A 17,934-nucleotide genomic window follows, 5' to 3' on the forward strand; every position below is an offset into this window, starting at 1 on the left:
ACTGTATAACTGCATATATCAAAAGTTTTGTTAACCACCTTACTAAGCACTGAAAATATGCTTTGCTTCTACCTATACAGTATGTGCTTGTGTGTCAGTGTGACGTGTGTATTTAAAGATAAACACTGTAATACCTCAATGTAATGCTGCTTGTATGACTTGTAAATTGTTTCCTCAACTGTCATTCAGCCATATTTGTCTGTCTGTCTAGATGACAACCCCTTTAATACGAGTTGTGAACCCAGATGCCCCTGCAAATTGCCAGCAGGCTGTATTGTTGGCAAGCAAAGAGGCACGATTGCATCGTGACCAAAAGCTGGTCTTCCCCAAACCTCCCCCGGAGCTTCTGAACCACTCCACTGCCCTGGCCCATGTGGAGAAGATCCTTAGAGCAGAGCGTATCCCTACACCATCACGTCTGCAGTGTCTGGGAAAGCTTGTGGTGCCATTTGGATGGTACAAGAAAGCACCATTCCTCTGGCTTGTGAGGAACGATGTGGGCTACATGAAGTAGTAAGTGTTGAGGCAAAAAAGTTACTCTGTCAAGGAATGAGGAGTCTGGTTCTGAAGTGAAGAATGATTACAAGTTTATTGAGCACAGAATTAAAATACAAAGAATAGAAAGAATAGGAAGAATAGAAAGAATAGGATCGCAATCCGAGAGACTGTTCAGAGGTCTGACAGCACAGAGATCTGAACAGAATCTGATAAGAAACGTACATGCAGCATCTTTTGAGCAGAATGATCACGTCACAGCACATCATATATCTTGTAAGATAAAAACAAAGAGACTGTCTGTTCCTCACACAGGATTAGACACTTATTGAGCACATAAACAACCCCAGTGACATTAAGCCAGGATGCCCTGCTGGGTCATCCTGAGGCGTCTGGCTGGTATCAGATAAGTCACACAGGTCAGTGTGAACTGCTCTAAGGAATGCATCAACTTACGATAGCAACAGGCTACTCAGTATTAAACTTAATTACCAAGAACTTAAACAAGCTGTTGACCCTGAGAGTGATCAGTAGACACAATATAGTAAAAGGGAATAATATGAAATTTCCACAACAATTCCCCTCTTTCGATCATAATGAAAGCCATTTCATATTGATCACACGAGAAAAGAAAATTTCATAAGATTAAAGCATAAAAGAAAAAAACACAAAAATGCATCAAACAAGGATAACCACTGAGGCAGAGTTGTACAGTGGATAAAAATGAGAACACCACAATAAACTAGTGAACCCAAAACCTTTACGGTGTCATCAAACTGCTAATGAACACATCAAAACAAAGAAAAAAGCAAAGGAAACAAAAAAAAAATCAAAACAATGAAAAGAGAAATGAAACAAAGAAACAAAACACAGGAAACCCATAAAAGATAAATGTAATAAATGTCATGTAATTGTAGTAAAAAAAAAAAACAATCATTACATTCAACAATCACATCAAATCACCATTCCCAATATACATACAGACAAAACATCAGAAGTTGCAATTCACGAGGATTCGAGAAACTTCATCATAACCCTGAATGGGGAAATAAACATCAAAAGCAATCCAACACATGTGATTACCAGCAAAAGAAAAACACATCAGAATACATATGAATGAGAATCAGAGCAAACTAAAATGACTAAACAGAAAACTATCCACACAATCTAAACTTCATCATCACTAGAAAAATCAAACGGGAGACCAGTATCATCATAGCAGATCCGGGGAGTGTAAGCGGGAGGAGAAGCCAGGAAACCTAACGGGGTGTTAGAAAAGTCGCCTTTAGCACTAACAAACATCTGGAGGGAATGACCAGGAAACGCAGACGTTATCATAATCTTGAGGCACCGGGGGAGGAAAATCACCACAAGCCAGCAGGCAATCAGAACAGCAAAAATAGGGCCTAAAACTGTGAGCAAGATATGCCACCAGCCACCTGACTGAAACCAAGACCATAATTCAGAAGAAAATCCAGAGCTATCCTATTCTGCAGGGTCATGACCCGGAGGGACTTTAACTCAGCTCCTTCAGCAGCAGACTGTTACACCCACGGTGTAAGAAAGAGAGGCTCCGCAGGTCCTTCATCCCAACTGCTGTCAGACTCTACAACAATCTGTAACACCTGAATCGGGCTGTCATGTTATAGTCTGTTTACACTGTTTAAACAGTCATTTATACCGTCACCTTATTCTGTTATTGTTTATTATGTTTATTGTGTTATATTTAACTCTTAAGTTTATCTATTTATTCTTTCTTTTTTCACTTTTTCTGCTTTGCTGCTGTAATAAGTGAATTTCCCCGTCCGTGGGATCAATAAAGTTTATCTAATCTAATCTAACACGTCGAACCCCTTAGTAAACAGAAAAGTGAGATTTTCTAACTCTACAGCTAATGCATCCATTTGAAAAGCATTGTTACTGTACCATAGTGTGGAAAATACCTCCAAGCACTGAGTTAGTGATGGAGATACGAGCCCTTGTAGTCATACGAGGAGGAGCGAGAACCCCTGAAAGATCTGACAACACACGGAGGTGAGGGATGAGATAAGATAGATAGAGTCTACCACACCAATTTCTAGGCAGATACAAAAAGGACTTTGAACTGCAAACCCAAACCACATTAGTTGGACAACTATAACCCTCAGGAGATGGAGATAGAAGAGATAGAAGATGGAGATAGAAGAGTTAAATAGGGACAAACCAGGACAACTTAAAATTACTCTCTCCTGCACGCAACGTATAATTAGGATCCTTACAGGGAGGTCTATCCAGCAGTAAAAACCCCATGAAGCAGGGATGGTGTGATTACAGTTACTGCTTACACCTAAAGGCAAAGACACATCAAAACAAGGCATCTCAAAACACAACGGGGCGGCCACTGCATGTACAGAACTAGAAGGCATCACAGACTTAGAAATCAGGTGATCAGTGTTGCTGGAGAAGTCTCTGTGAAACCTAATAGACTGAAATGAAAAATCATACATCCATGGACAAAACTTCAGAGGCAGAGAAGCATTAAGGAAATGTGTACTGTTAGATTTACCCACTGATCTGGCAGCCAGGAAAGACAGCACCATCACAGCACCGACAGGCCACGGGCGTAATAGCTCTCCAGTCGGTGTGGCATGAGGGATCAGAGAACACACGTAACATGTGCTATTAAACACTTTGGTTGCGGTCTGCTTAGCAAGTGCATACCACAAGTTGTCATGTTCGTCATGATGATTGATGACATGGCGTCGCAGTCTGTGTAACTCAGAAACTGAAACCGTACCAGGTGAAGGTGAGGGCGGGAACATGTGAAACTCCTGCTGTCAGGGCAGACAGCACGTATAGCAGCGAAAGCAGTGCTGCTAAAACAAACAGAGGCAGACACCAACATCTGCACTGAAACACCACCAAATGTGCAGGTGGGAGACGGTGTTGACGCATCCAGGGCTCCATTCTTTTTTTCCCACAGAGGAAATGAACTGCACACCTTAAGGCAGGAAAAAGGTGTGCAAGCAGCAAACAGGCAGATCACTGGTGGGCTCAGGTCAGAAGGAGCCAGGAAAATCCAGTTGTGTTGCTAGGCTCACCCGCTCTGTCCGGGGCCATGATGTCCCGTTGCTAGGCTCCTTCTCAGGCTAAGGGCCAGGCGATACAGCTGCACCCTTGGCGGGGGCACCTGATGAGTCCCTGGACTCCAGGGGAATGGGCACCAGCCTGGACGGGGTCCACAGAACCGCTGGGACCACCAGTGCATCCTTCTGAGGTTCTTAGTCAGCACCCAGTCTCCGAGACGAATCGAATGGCACACGGTTTCAGCAGGACGTGGGAAAACGTCACAAACAAATTACAATCCAGCCAGTCTGCATCAGTGTGCGAAATCCATCCTCAGCTGGTTGTGGGAGAGTGGCTGATCCTGTGAAGCCTCAGAAAGCACAAGGAAAAGGTTTCGCAATAAACCAACACTGAATCCTCACCAATGACGATTCCAGGTAGGGCTGGCTCAGTTCCAAGACCAGGAGGCCTGCTAGAGAGAACCTGAAACGGACTGAGGTTCAACCTTGTCCGGTTACACATCCTCATGCAGGTCAGGAGGAGGTAGAGAGCCATCAGCATGCAAAGCAGAGAATGTGAAGGGAGGAGCAGAGGAGAGAGGGAGCAAGGAGGAGAAGAAGGGAGACGTCAGGCGAGAGACGGCGGAGTGAGACAGGCAGGAGTAACGGTGCCTGACAAGGTCAGCAACCCGAGACACGTCCAAAACCAGCTTGCCGTCCGGTTTTTAGAATGGTGTCTGCGTCGCCATAGCAACCAGCATTAGGAGAGAAAGATGTGGACAAAACAAACATTCTAAAACACATCAACATTCACTCAAACCACAGGACAGTGTCATACATGCACATAACCAACATAAACATATCAGATAGGCGACTGCTCCGGTATCATCCCTGTGAAAGCAGCATCATCAGCAGTATGATAAGATGAATTAAGCAGCACAAGCACTCGTATTCATGGTGATATCCTTCCTGTAAAAGTTTATCCCAGAATGTCATAAGTGTCAAAATCATGTTTGATTTTTCAAAATGTACATACACATATTCAAAAGAGATTTAGTATAGACGTCGTTTCCTGGAGGTAGATCCACATCATCAGTCCTGCTTATCAGGAAAGTAAAAGTGTTTCTGGTTAATAACATCAGAGTTAGCAGCATTATGAAACACAGCAACCATCCCTGTGTGGAAGCAGAGTAGCGTCCTGGAGAAAATCCTGCTGGAAGGAAAAGGTCAAGTAAAGTCAGTCAGTTCGTTCAGGTCAGTCAGAACTTTGTCAGTTACGTCACTCGTTCTGCAGAAAAGCCAAATCAGAGCAGGTAGATTTTCCCTGCATGTAGGAGGATCCATAAAGACCAACAGAACTTAGTCTTAGAAAGACTGGAGTTTTCCTAATCAATTTATTAAACTCCGATATGATATGGACATTAAATCAAGTTAAATTGCTTTTAATTATGTGTCCATCATCAGCCAAATTTTTTGCTCGAGCAGCTTTTCGCTTTTGTTCTTTTACAATTCTGTATTTTATTTTACAAGAGAATCATTTTAAAACATCCATGGATATCAGATTATTACGAAATAGTTTGTATTTTCTCCAGGTACCTCTGTATTAATTCTTACAGTGCACTTTCCCATGTTATTTCAAATAGCAACAACAACCCCCCAAAAAAACTATTTTATCTATATTAATATAGGTTTGTGGAGCTAGTTTTTCAAGTTTCCCTTCTGTTACTTTAATTTCCATCTGGTTATTTGGTGACCGTTAAAAGAGGAGCTCCTTAAATTTACTTTAATTTTTTATTCCATTTATTAATCAACATTTTCTCAAAGTGCCCGGGATTCATTTATTTGTTTTTAGACAGATTTCAGATCTTTAGTTTGCTCGGTTGAAATATAGATCAGGCCTTCAGTGTTTATTCTTTAAAGTAAAATAGCACGTATTTCCCTCTTTTATAGATGTTTGAGACCTTGATCTCAAAGAGCAATGTTATCCATTTTAACTTACCAATGAGCCATGATAGAGCAATACCAAAGAAAATGATTCCAGTATATTTGGATGTGGCTGCAAATAACCCCTAAATGCAGCACATTATGGTTCACACATGACACCACTGCTCAAAGTTATTATGCAGCCTTTTTAAGAGCAAAATGGAAGCTGTTTCTGGTTTATTATAAATTATAGGTACCAAGATATTCAAAACCTTAACTTAACCCAACTGTGAGCAAAAATAAAATAATCGGGACCCAGAGACACACAAGCAGTTTTGGTGCGAATTACGCACACACTTAAAGTTGACAGGAAATCAGGGAAGTTGCAGTTCGCATCACCACACAGAACCAAGCAGGAAAACTGCCGTTCGGTATTTACATAAATACACATAAGGATCAGTATGGGGGCCTTTACACCTCTGGCAGAAAAAGGTTTTACTCACTCTCACTGCTTCAGCTGTAGGAATGAGAGAGAAACCATCTTATCAGATCCTGGGTCAGCGGTTAGACATCTTAAGCGGTACAGGAAACTCAGAAGCCCTCAAAACTGATCTAGTCAAATGCGTATTTTCGCTGCTATACGTCCCAGTCTTCGTCGGTATGCATCTGCTTTCGAGCACAGAGATGGCATGGTTAATTTTGTCAAAGTCAGAGGAAACAGCAAGCGTTTCTTCATTGCAACAGAGCGAGGGAAACTGCACGTGTTCATCAGTGTTGTGACCTTCAGCGAGTGTGTGTGTGGGAGCTGGGTGTGTGTGTTGTGTTATCTGTAGTTTGTTTACATTGGGTGTCTGTGTGCTTGCAGCAGAGCAGGAGGAAAAGGAGAGGAGAGCTTTCATTTACTGAGTCAAAACTTTGTGTGTGTAAGTTACGTCACCCAGAGATGTGGAGCGTCCCCCTGATCCATCCTTGGCTGCCTTCCCACCCTTTCAATCTGAAGGGGCAAGTTGCCGGCCCCCGTTTTGCAGGCGACGCGGACACTCAGCCTTCCCGTGTCCCAGCTGTCTGCAGATATGACATGCGTCGTGATGGCGGCCACATCCTCGAGAACAACACCCACGTCCACGTGGGAAGTCACGCCGTCTGGCCCATTTTGGTTTTGGACCAGACAGAGCTGAATACATTGTCATAGCAGCCAGGTGCAGCTCTTTGTCCCCCCTCAACAGCTCCAGCAGCAGAAAAGAGGAAACTCATCAGCAAACTTTGGCCCAGAGGTCAAAGGGGCAATTGGGTCGCGATCTCAGCGACCTCAGTCTCCGTCCATGTTCGGAAGACCAGAATGGGTCCCAGTCGGACCAGCCACTTCGACCATGGGGCATGAGTGAGTGGTGGAATCAGAGTTCAGGCCATCTTTCCTCAGGGTCACAAGGGAGGTTCTGCTGCTTTTGTGAGGGGCTTTGGATTTTTTTTTTCCCCACCTGTGGTCTGTGGATCGGGCTGTGGTTCGGCCTGGGGTGGTGTCAGTTCAGAGGCAGCCGCTCCCGCCAGGGATGGACCGTGATCAGGGGGAGGAGGGGGAGGAACTGGGGAAGCAGTCCAAGTCCGGATCCGGGGAGGCTCCCAGCATCGTCATGTCTAGGGACGGGGATGAGGTGTTCTGGCCACTCTAGGCCGAAGGTGGACATGGAGGGAAAGAGGATACAATGAGTTAGTTTTCAGCTGAGAAAAGTGAGACACAGCAACAGAGGTTGTCTCCGCTTATCATGGCTGTTGTCAGGTCGTGTTAAGTGTGGAACAAGATGCCGGCGTGGGACGCTGAAGAGGTGGAGAAGACATGGGCTCTTAAACTGGAACAGGTTGAGGAGAATCCCATCCCGGGACCCCTTGAAGACTTGGACACGGAACAGGATGAGAAACAATCCATCCTGGAATCCCCTTGGAAACATGGACTCTCTTGGAAGGAAGTGTGAAACAGGATGCCGGCGTGGGACGCTGAAGCAGTGGAGAAGACAAAGGCACTTAAACTAGAACAGGTTGAGGAGAATCCCATCCCGGGACCCCTTGAAGACATGGGCTCGAACAGGAAGAGAAGCGTTTCATCCTGGAATCCCCTTGGAAACATGGACTCTCTTGATAGGAAGTGTTGAACAAGATGCCGGCGTGGGACGCTGAAGAGGTGGAGAAGACATGGGCTCTTAAACTGGAACAGGTTGAGGAGAATCCCCTCCTGGGACCCCTTGAAGACGTGGACTCGAACAGGAATGAGAAGTGTTCCATCCTGGAATACCCTTGGAAACATGGACTCTCTTGGAATGAAGTGTGGAACAGGATGCCGGCGTGGGACCCTGAATCGGTGGAGAAGACATGGGCACAGGATGAAGAGTGATTTTTATTTCTTATATTTCAAATATTTATTGCGTTAATCTAACTTTTTAACAACAAAACACCTTGGAAGAAAGTCTGTTTGTACACATCTTTACAAGCATTCCTCTAATAAAACTAGTTTTCGTTGGAGGTTTTTCTTGTTGACAAGAGTGTGGTCTGAAAACTGGTATGTCTTGTTGTCTTTAATTTTATACGTCATGTATCCACATAGTGTTCATGCGTTGAATTTAATTTCAGTTACCTTATGTATTGATACGTTTGAAATTAGATCCTTTTTTGACACTAGAACACCTTGGAAGAAGGTCTCTCTTGTATACATCTTCCCAAGATTTCCTCCAAAATTCCAGTTTTTGATGGAGGTTATCTTAGTTGACAAGAGGGTGGTGTCAAAACTGTTAAGTTTCCCTTTTCATTTCGTTTATTTCAAATATTAATATTGTGTTTATCTAACTTGTTGACACCAGAACACTATGGAAGAAAGTCTGTTTTGTACACATCTTTACAAGCATTCCTCTAATAAAACTATTTTTCGTTGGAGGTTTTTCTTGTTGAAAAGAGGGTGGTCTCAAAACTGGTATGTCTTCTTGTCTTTCAATTTTATACATCATGTATCCACATAGTGTTCATGCGTTGAATTTAATTTCACTTATGATAATGTCATGCTACTTCATGTTGTTTGGTACGCTGTATGATAAGTTCCCTATTCAGTTAACATTTTTAGCTTTCATTTCTGTTTTTTACGTAAGCTAATTAAGTCAATTTTCTTTTCTTTAAACTGTTTTTATCAAATGCTTTTATAATTTATATTTATGTGTTTGCAATAAGATTGTAAAAGAGGGCTGCACGGTGGTGTGGTAGTTAGTACTCTCACCTCATAGCAAGAAGGCTCCTTTTTGGGACCTGTCTATGTGGAGTTTGTATGTTCTCCCCATGCATGCGTGGGTTCTCTCCGGGTACTCCGGCTTCCTCCTACAATCCAAAAACATGCAAGCTAGGTTGAAATTGGCAGCAAATGTATTTTTCGTTTCTCATCATGTTTCGATTAAATCGCTCGTATGCCTGGTGGGTAGATGTAAATAAAAGAAGGCGGAGAAGGAGCGACCTCCTCTGAGGCGTGAACCACAAGAGACGCAAGAAGGTGCAACCTCCTCGGAGAGAGGCACCCCAGGACACGGAGGAATATCCCCACCTGGATCCCATTGGAGACTTAGGCTGGAACAGGTTGAGGAGAATCCCATCCCGGGACCCCTTGAAGATGTGGGCTCGAACAGGAAGAGAAGCGTTCCATCCTGGAATCCCCTTGGAAACATGGATTCCCTTGGAAGGAAGTGTGAAACAAGATGCCGGCGTGGGACGCTGAAGCGGTGGAGAAGACATGGGCACTTAGACTGGAACAAGTTGAGGAGAATCCCATCCCGGGACCCCTTGAAGACGTGGGCTCGAACAGGAAGAGAAGTGTTCCATCCTGGAATCCCCTTGGAAACATGGACTCTCTTGATAGGAAGTGTGGAACAGGATGCCGGCGTGGGACCCTGAAGCGGTGGAGAAGACATGGGCACAGGATGAAGAGCGATTTTTATTTCTTATATTTCAAATATTTATTGCGTTAATCTAACTTTTTAACGACAAAACACCTTGGAAGAAAGTCTGTTTTGTACACATCTTTACAAGCTTTCCTCTAATAAAACTATTTTTCGTTGGAGGTTTTTCTTGTTGAAAAGAGGGTGGTCTCAAAACTGGTATGTCTTCTTGTCTTTCAATTTTATACGTCATGTATCCACATAGTGTTCATGCATTGAATTTAATTTCACTTATGATAATGTCATGCTACTTCATGTTGTTTGGTACGCTGTAGGATAAGTTCCCTATTCATTTTACATTTTTAGCTTTCATTTCCATTTTTTTACATAACTAATGAAGCGCCACACCAGCAATGTAAACAATAACCCGAAACCAAGACAGAAACTTAAGGAGACTGAAATCAGTGCTTGTTCTGCTGAAGTTAAACAAATTTTCTCTTTTATATGGGATTTTCCTCAAAATCACCGCCTCTATCTGCTTTGCCCTGAGCAGTACACAGTGGGTGTGACCCGCGTCACAGCCTCAACTGGTTGTAGAGAGAAGGTGCTAACGACAAAGCCCCACACCAGCAATGTAAACAATAACCCAAAACCAAGTCAGAAACTCAAGCAGTAAACTCACCTAACTGACTGTACCAACCCTGACTGAAATCAGTGCTTGTTTCCAATGAGTTTGCAGTTTTACGCTGGTCTAAGTGACCACTGTACTAGCAGTTCATGCCTGTTAGGAAGCTACTACTCTGTAGTCATGAGGCCTTTTTGCAGAGAGACACAAACCCATCAGGATGTCATGTAATACAGTGATCTGTGACAGAGACGGTTTCTAACAAGAACAAGTACTTCCATCTGATAACCGATGTCTCCAGAATATTAGTATACTGACCGAGATACTTAGACACAGTTTTTGATGTGTATACAACACAGTGTATGCAGAGCAGAGACAACCTCCGGGACAACGTACTGCTTCAAATGAAAAATCCAATTTGATCATTTTTGCTTTACCCCTTGACAGGACTGAAGTCGTCACATAATTTTAATATGGTCATAAAACATTTTATTAGCTACATATAGAATGAAGATGCATACTTTGAGGGAATATGTAAATTGTGATACACTGAAGAGAAAACATTAAGTCCTTTATCATTATGAAGGAAAATTAATTAACATTAGTTTCTAATATTTTAAAGTCATAGTAACAAGCTTAACCAGTCTCTTTTAGATCAGTGTTTCCTCTCAAGATATTTTTCTTGAAAATGCTTCAATGAATTCAAACAATTCAGGCGACCTGACGAGAAACAGAAGATAGTTTCTTTTACTGTCCATGCACAAACAAGATGACTGTGGAAGCATGCAGCTGAATGTTGATGTATAAATGTTGTAATATGTAGTCCAAATATGGACATAATTTAAATGTACTGCATGAAAAACAGCTGACAGTGTGTCAAGTTTTCCATGCATTTCGTGCAGTGTTTCTCAGCCTATAATCACATCTGAAGACAATAATGTCAGTAAATCCGAATCAGACGTCCTTCACTGATCCCAGATTCCAGTGTTGCAGCAGCATTATAGAATAAGAAACAGTAAAAGAAGAAATCCTCAGTGATTTGATCTGCATCCAGTCTGAGGTGGTCTGGCAAATAAACGAGTGACCATATTCATGTAAAAGGAAAATGTCTCCTGGGCTCACCTTGCATACTTCCACACAAAGCCTCCATCAGGATTTTTGTCTTGCTGGGCTGCGACTGAGAGAAAAGAAACAAAACAAAAAATTACTCTGAAGTTCACCTGTCGCAGTTGATAGTGTTAATACATATTAAATAAATTGTAATCATGTCTGCAGAACTGCCACACACATCCATTTACTTGAAAGAAAAAAACTGGTTAAAATGAACAAAAACATCAGTAATCAGTCATTTCCACTGTTTGGGCTGAGGTTAGGGTTTCCCACACGTGTGGTCGCAGAGTCACAGAATCAAATCCAAGCCTCCACAGATTCCACCCGCCGCTCCTTGATGCTGCCTCATGCATTTAATCTGAATGTTTTAAGAAAAGTCTTTATTAGCTCTATTGGTGACTCGCAACCACTCAGTGTGGATCAACAGGTGATTTCTACAGCATGTCCAGTCCAGCTTGTTATCCAGTCACAACCCGAGGTACCTGTAGTTGTGGCTGGATAACAAGCTGGACTGGACATGCTGTACAAATCACCTGATACAAGAAGGGCCAAAGCCGTCTGTACTTCCTGCGAAGACTGAGGTCTTTAAACATCTGCAGGAAACTCCTGTGGATGTTCTATCAGTCTGTGGTGGCTAGTACGCTTTTTATGCTTGTTGTCTGCTGGGGGGGGGTAACATGACAAAAAGGTGTGCTAACAGGCTGGAAATACTCATCAGGTGGGCGGGCTCTGTGGTTGGCCATGAAGCTGGATTCCCTAGTGACAGTGGCAGAGAGGAGAACACTAAAAAAACAACTACTGGCTATTGTGAATGATGCTAGTCACCCTCTGCACACTGTCATCAGTGCACAGAGAAGCCTGACCAGTAACAGGCTGCTCCTCCCCAAGAGTAGGACCAACCGGCTCAGAGACTCCTTTGTCCCCCGAGCCATCAAACTGTACAACTCTGCATTAGGCAGGAGGGGGAGAAGGAGGGGGGAGAGGGAGGTGTGCAGTCCGCCTGATACAACACATGCACAATAACCCATACAAACAGTTGCTATAACTTAAACGTGCCAATAGTGAACTGGAATCTGTACCACCTCTACTGTGTGCAATGCTTGTTTATATTGTTTTATTTAACTTATCTTATTGTTATTTATTGCATTCTATTTGTGCTTTTCTTGCACCTTGTTGCCTCTATTTTGCTTTGTACCTGTATATATTGTGTCTTGTGCTTGTCCTGCTTTACTGTTGGTGTTGTATTGCTCCTGGTACCCAAATTTCCCTGAGGGCTCTCCGAAGGCATTAATAAAGTATTTCAATTCTATTCTATTCTAACTGACACATGCACACGTCCTGACAGCTGATACACCCGCTCCTCCTGTCCATGCACATACACGAGGCCTATGAAAAGAAAACCAAAGCAGCAGACATATTTAGTGCAGAGAAGACGGTGGACCACGTCTGAAGTTTACCAAAGCTTAGTATGATATACTGTGCTCAAACACATCTGCCCAAAACTTATTGTAACTCCGAAAAGGTAATGTTAGCCTAAAAACTAAACATCATTAATACTGAACATCTTGCACCCTAAGTCAGCATGTAACGTTGGTAACACAGCAAATAATAAGCTTAAGATGAATATCAGTTGAGACAGGCTACAGGCCCATGCAGAGGCGGCGCACCCAGGGGGGATGTGGGTGTTTTGACACCCACACTTTTCATGGTGAGAAGGTTTAACACCCACACGTTTTCCGCTGTGTTTGTGTTGGTTCATTTACTTTGCGCCGCTTTGCTCATACATTGATGCTTCAGTCGCCCTCTGTCTCCGGTGGTTTACTGTTAGGAGCCATGAACGTAGTGAAGGGAAATTACGAACAGGTTCTGAAATATAAATCAGAGCAGGGACCTTCTATAAGGTCTTTAAGCCCTGTTCTCACCAAGACAGTATAAATCAGCTGTTCGTGGTCCTTCGTTAGCTGAGTCTCGCAACGTCTGAACTCCTGCAGCCAGCTGATCATCTGGGCTTCCTGTGGGAGGAGACAGACCCTGAACCATGCCTGAAACACAAAGCTGCGCCTCACCATGTCTGTCTGTACCTTCATCTCCGGATCGGCCAGTTGGTGCTTCAGCAGCTCATCATCTCCGGCGTCCCCCTTCAGACAACACAAGGCCAATCAGGTCACGTGCTTTGATTAGTGAAAACCTCAGATTTTTCCACGCGCTGTGACGTCACAGTACAGAGCAGTCAGATAATCATGAACTCTGTTCTTTTTATAATTATTTCAGAAACAAAACTGAATGTCCTGATATTGACAAACATCACAAACACGTAAACAATGATGTCCGTTTCAACTACATTATTTAACTTCATTGTGCCATTCTGAAAATCCAGAAACATCATTACTTTATCACCCCTGCCAACTCTCACACATTTCAGTGGCTTTTCTGATGCCACACCTCCCATTTCTCACTTTGAAATCACACTTGAAATAACGTGCATACAAGTGCAACGTCCGTGTTCTGTGAGATCAGCATACATAGTGCAAACTGCCCCTAACCCGCATGCGTATTAACGTAATGTGTGCTACTGTGATGCATTCCAAGTTAGGGAAACTCTGGGTTTTCGGTTTCACAAAGCGAGTTCAGTGTAACTCTGAGTCAGTTTACCACGGCAACAGACTTGGTAACGCTAACATGCTTGCTGACAGGTTTTCTTCTACTAACCGGAGTTTCTATCCTCTTTAGCTGCAGACTGAAGGAAGTGTTTGATATGGCGTGCGCTTTTCTGAAGAGCCAGTTGACATCGAAGACAAGACACTGCAGATATCGATGTGGTGGAAAGGGTGATCAGACCCTGCCTGGATGTTTATCATTCCCTCCCTGTGTTGTAGGTTACGTCGTTTTTTCCCAAAGGGAGATTTCTTTATAACGTCGGTGATGCTGAGCATATTTCAAAGCAGCAGTCTGTCGGACAGCGAGAACTGTCACTCTTACACTGAAACCTTTGCTCTACACTTTAGTGGTGTTTCCAAATCACAGACCAACAAGATACAAAGAACACATAAGTTAATCTGATATATTTTAGGGATTTCCGGGTGTGATTGGCTGCATAGATGGACTCAGGTTCCTTTCTGAGTGATGCATCAAGACATAAAGAAATAAAGACATAAATACATTATGCTGTTTGTTTTATGAAGTCTGATTAACTGATAGAAGTTATTTCAAGTTGTAAAACCTCTACAGTCTATAATCTTTTAAGCTGGAATCTTTAAACTTGATCATGTTTTAATACTCTTTCCCTACACTGGAACTTTAGTTATTGCATTTAATCTATTTTAGTTTAGCTTTTTCTTTCTGTCTTTATTGAATTCATTTCATTTCTTTTAATCTTTGTTTTTTTAATGCACGTGTTTTGTTTTCTGCACCCTGCTGTAATGTTTTATGCAAAGCACTTTGAATTATCTTGTACATGAAATGTGCTGTACAAATAAACTTGCCTTGTCTACGGGTCTCTCTGAACCCTCCCTCTCGGTGGCGGCTGACAAGGTGTCTTCATCCTCCTGTAACGCAAATCAAATGAATGCATGTTCTACTCTAACCCATCATTAAAAATCCGTGGAGTATGAACAGTACGTACAACTGCATGGAGGTGTGTTATGGGAGAGGGCTCCACCAGACAGATTACACCATCTGCAACTGGTAGAAAATGAAGATTAAACCAGTTACAATTATAACCCCAGCTAGGAAAGTTCCCAGCCTAATTAAAGTCTAGTTTTAACACATCACAATTCATCAAATATACAACTGTTACCTTAAAATAAATTCCATCTGAAGGACCACTTAGAATAAAAAAGAAACTACCATCAGTCACAAAGAACTGTCCTACAAGAAGACCAGCCATGTTGTGTCTGAGATGGATGTGTGTGCATCACTGGTGGCCCTAGCACGTCACAGGCACACACTGGGCATGGTGTGGCCTCAACACAGCTAGCAGACACCTGCTGCCTCAACCTTTAAAAGACAAGAATTGGACAACAAAATCATTACATACCAACATAACATTTCCACATTAAACTACACACAAAGCCACAGGAAAATACATAGATCATAAACATGAAAACAAGGACACTTCCATCATTTATGTTCACTGACACCAACTTTGGGGGAAAAGGACAACGTTCTTCATAAACAAAAAGCAAAATAAATAAAATCAAATCAGGGAATTGTAGAACCTTGGACATAACATAAAACATTCACACACACACACACAGCCTATCAATAATAAAACCCATAAAAACATATTCTGTAGAATAGCAAAAATAAATAACATTCATAGCTACAAAGCTTTACATAACATAACAACAAAGTACTTCTTTAACTGCAACTGTTAACACGGGAGCAAACAGGAAGAGCATTAGGCGAGCCTTTGACAAAATGGTCGTCACAGACGATATTCAAAGCTTTGCCATGAGCACAACCACCAAACAAGAGACCAACGCAATTAAATAAATTCTTAAAACATTTCCATTCACAGCTGTAGCCAATTATATCAGTAAACAACTTGAAATCACTGCATTACATTTATGCTACCAACCGTAATCACAACGCGGAAGAAAACTCCAGACTAGACACAATACATAGATTTATTAAGCACGAAAACATCGAACAGGCATGTAACTAAGCTGGCGACATATAACTAAACTAACCGTCAGCCTACGTTACAAATTATGTATTAAAAATAAATATATTCTAACTACAGTAACTCCTCTAATATAGCCACGCTACAATTCTGACTTACCTGCGATAAAATTAAGTTACTAAGTGACCAACTAACCGCAACACAGCAACAATAAACTACACCACAATACGTAAAATACATATGTACTGATTTATTAAAGCCAGCCCGAGTTTACAGCACTCAGTACAAACATGTACATTTGCCGTTGTGTTGTTTTAAGAAACCCCAACAAAGTTTAGCAGACATAAAAACAACATCACATTTACATAAGCAAACTACTTTTGAATAAAACTTACCTCTTCTCACTTAAAGTACGCAACAAAAAAAATAATCCACCAAAAGAAAAATAAATTCTCTTTTGAGAAAAAACGTTTGTCTCTGTCTAATCTTGCTAACGCAAACTCTACCGCAACAAACTAAAGCAGCAACCGTTACAACGCTCTGCCAAATCTGTTCAAAATTTTTTTCAACTAATCCCTGTCCACTAGGAAAAAAAAATACCCCGCAGCTATTGGACACGCTAATGTGACGTCACCACGTTAGCCCCGCGGTGCCTGAAGGGAAATGTTGGACTACCTTGAGCGCATTTTCATATTTTAATAAACATAGACAGTTCTACAAATAAATATCCTTCAACACCGCTTTAAAATTAACCTGTATAAATAACTAATACTCTGCTTCTTCATATTTTGTAAAATCAATTCTAACAAGACTTATTTTAATACCACTTCATTCTTTATGCAGAAAACTACTATACCGTAGCATGGTGACGTCATCCATTCGCTACAGACAGCCACAGTGCTGCCATCTGCTAACAAAAACAAATACCACATTCTACGAGACTGCTTTTCGGGAACGCTGCTTGAATCATGTCTCCACCCATCTTTCCTATTCAAATATATATTACATACTAGTTAAATATGTACTTGTTCAAAGTATTCAAACCCCTTAAGCCCGACGGATCCACCAGTCGGTCGAACAGGTGTAAACACAAGTTCACGTGTGTAAAAAAAAAATTACTTTAGTGATGTAAGGACATTTTATTTATAATTTGTCTCAAAGAAGAATCCCTAACACCACTAAATCAACTCTTCAAGTGCATTTGGTCAACAAAGTATTTGTTTAAAAACAACTTCAAAATACATATACAACAAACAACAGCGCCACCATTACGAGTAACACCCTAAACAAAATGCAGCCCAACATATTGGGTATCAAATGAAACTAGAAAAGCTGCACTTTCATATGATACCAAGCATAAAAAGATATTCGCCAAGCACCTCACGTCAGTCTCAAAACAAACACAAAGCTAACCTTTGCATATCACAGCTAGCCTTATCAGATAGCATGTTTATCACCAAATACACCAAATCCCAAAGCTATTCTCACAAACAGCGATATTTTTTTATTTCCTTACCTTTTCGTGGTCATTTTCAGTCTATCCACACTGTTCTTCAACCAAAATTCACAGCATAGTAATCCATAATATGAAACTGCATCATGCGCTAAGTTTGCTTTCATTCACAGCCATCTTGTTGTGGGTCTTGGCAGTGTAAATAAAGTTTAATCAAATTCTTCACCTGCGAGCTTTCCAACGATATCTTACACTTCAATGAGACATCATCCATCACGTGTATATCTATTATTATTATTATATTATTATTATTATTATTATAACATTTAACACCTGAGGGGTATTGCACGAAACCAGAATAAAGAAATCCAGGATGATTAAGCAAGCCCAGCTTGACCTAGCTTGCGTGGCCTATCCTGGCTTAATTGGTTGCACGTTTGCTGAGCCAGGATGAGAAGGTGCGGCTAGGTTAAGCCAGGTGAAGATAGTTGGGATAAGTGCGTGTGCACGGCATACTGAAGCAGACCTCACCATTGCTCACAGAATCACCGATGGATAAATGGATAAAAGTCGCGCGTCCTACGTCACGGCCGCTGAACAACAGCTCCTGACGGAGTTCTCTGACGAAGTTAAGGATATTATAAGGAAAAAAGGCAATACCAATGCCATAAGTAAAGAACGCGAGAGAGTCTGGCAGACAATAGCCGACCGGCTCAATGCGTAAGTGGTCAAAAACTGTACAATTAATAAACAGT

General features: G+C 42.0%; 2 long non-coding RNA genes across 2 annotated transcripts; both read right to left on the minus strand.

The window, feature by feature from the left end:
* Positions 1-1,876: 1,876 nt before the first annotated feature.
* LOC121650421 lies at positions 1,877-14,390 on the minus strand. Its single transcript, XR_006012271.1, has 3 exons — positions 14,380-14,390; positions 12,482-12,488; positions 1,877-1,980 (listed from the first exon to the last, which is right to left on the minus strand). It is a non-coding gene; the product is annotated as an uncharacterized LOC121650421 (long non-coding RNA).
* LOC121650493 lies at positions 7,862-9,567 on the minus strand. The gene is made up of 2 exons (XR_006012289.1): positions 9,464-9,567; positions 7,862-8,297 (listed from the first exon to the last, which is right to left on the minus strand). It is a non-coding gene; the product is annotated as an uncharacterized LOC121650493 (long non-coding RNA).
* Positions 14,391-17,934: the final 3,544 nt, after the last annotated feature.

The sequence above is a fragment of the Melanotaenia boesemani genome, chromosome 2, assembly GCF_017639745.1.
Source record: "Melanotaenia boesemani isolate fMelBoe1 chromosome 2, fMelBoe1.pri, whole genome shotgun sequence".
Taxonomy (NCBI): domain Eukaryota; kingdom Metazoa; phylum Chordata; class Actinopteri; order Atheriniformes; family Melanotaeniidae; genus Melanotaenia; species Melanotaenia boesemani.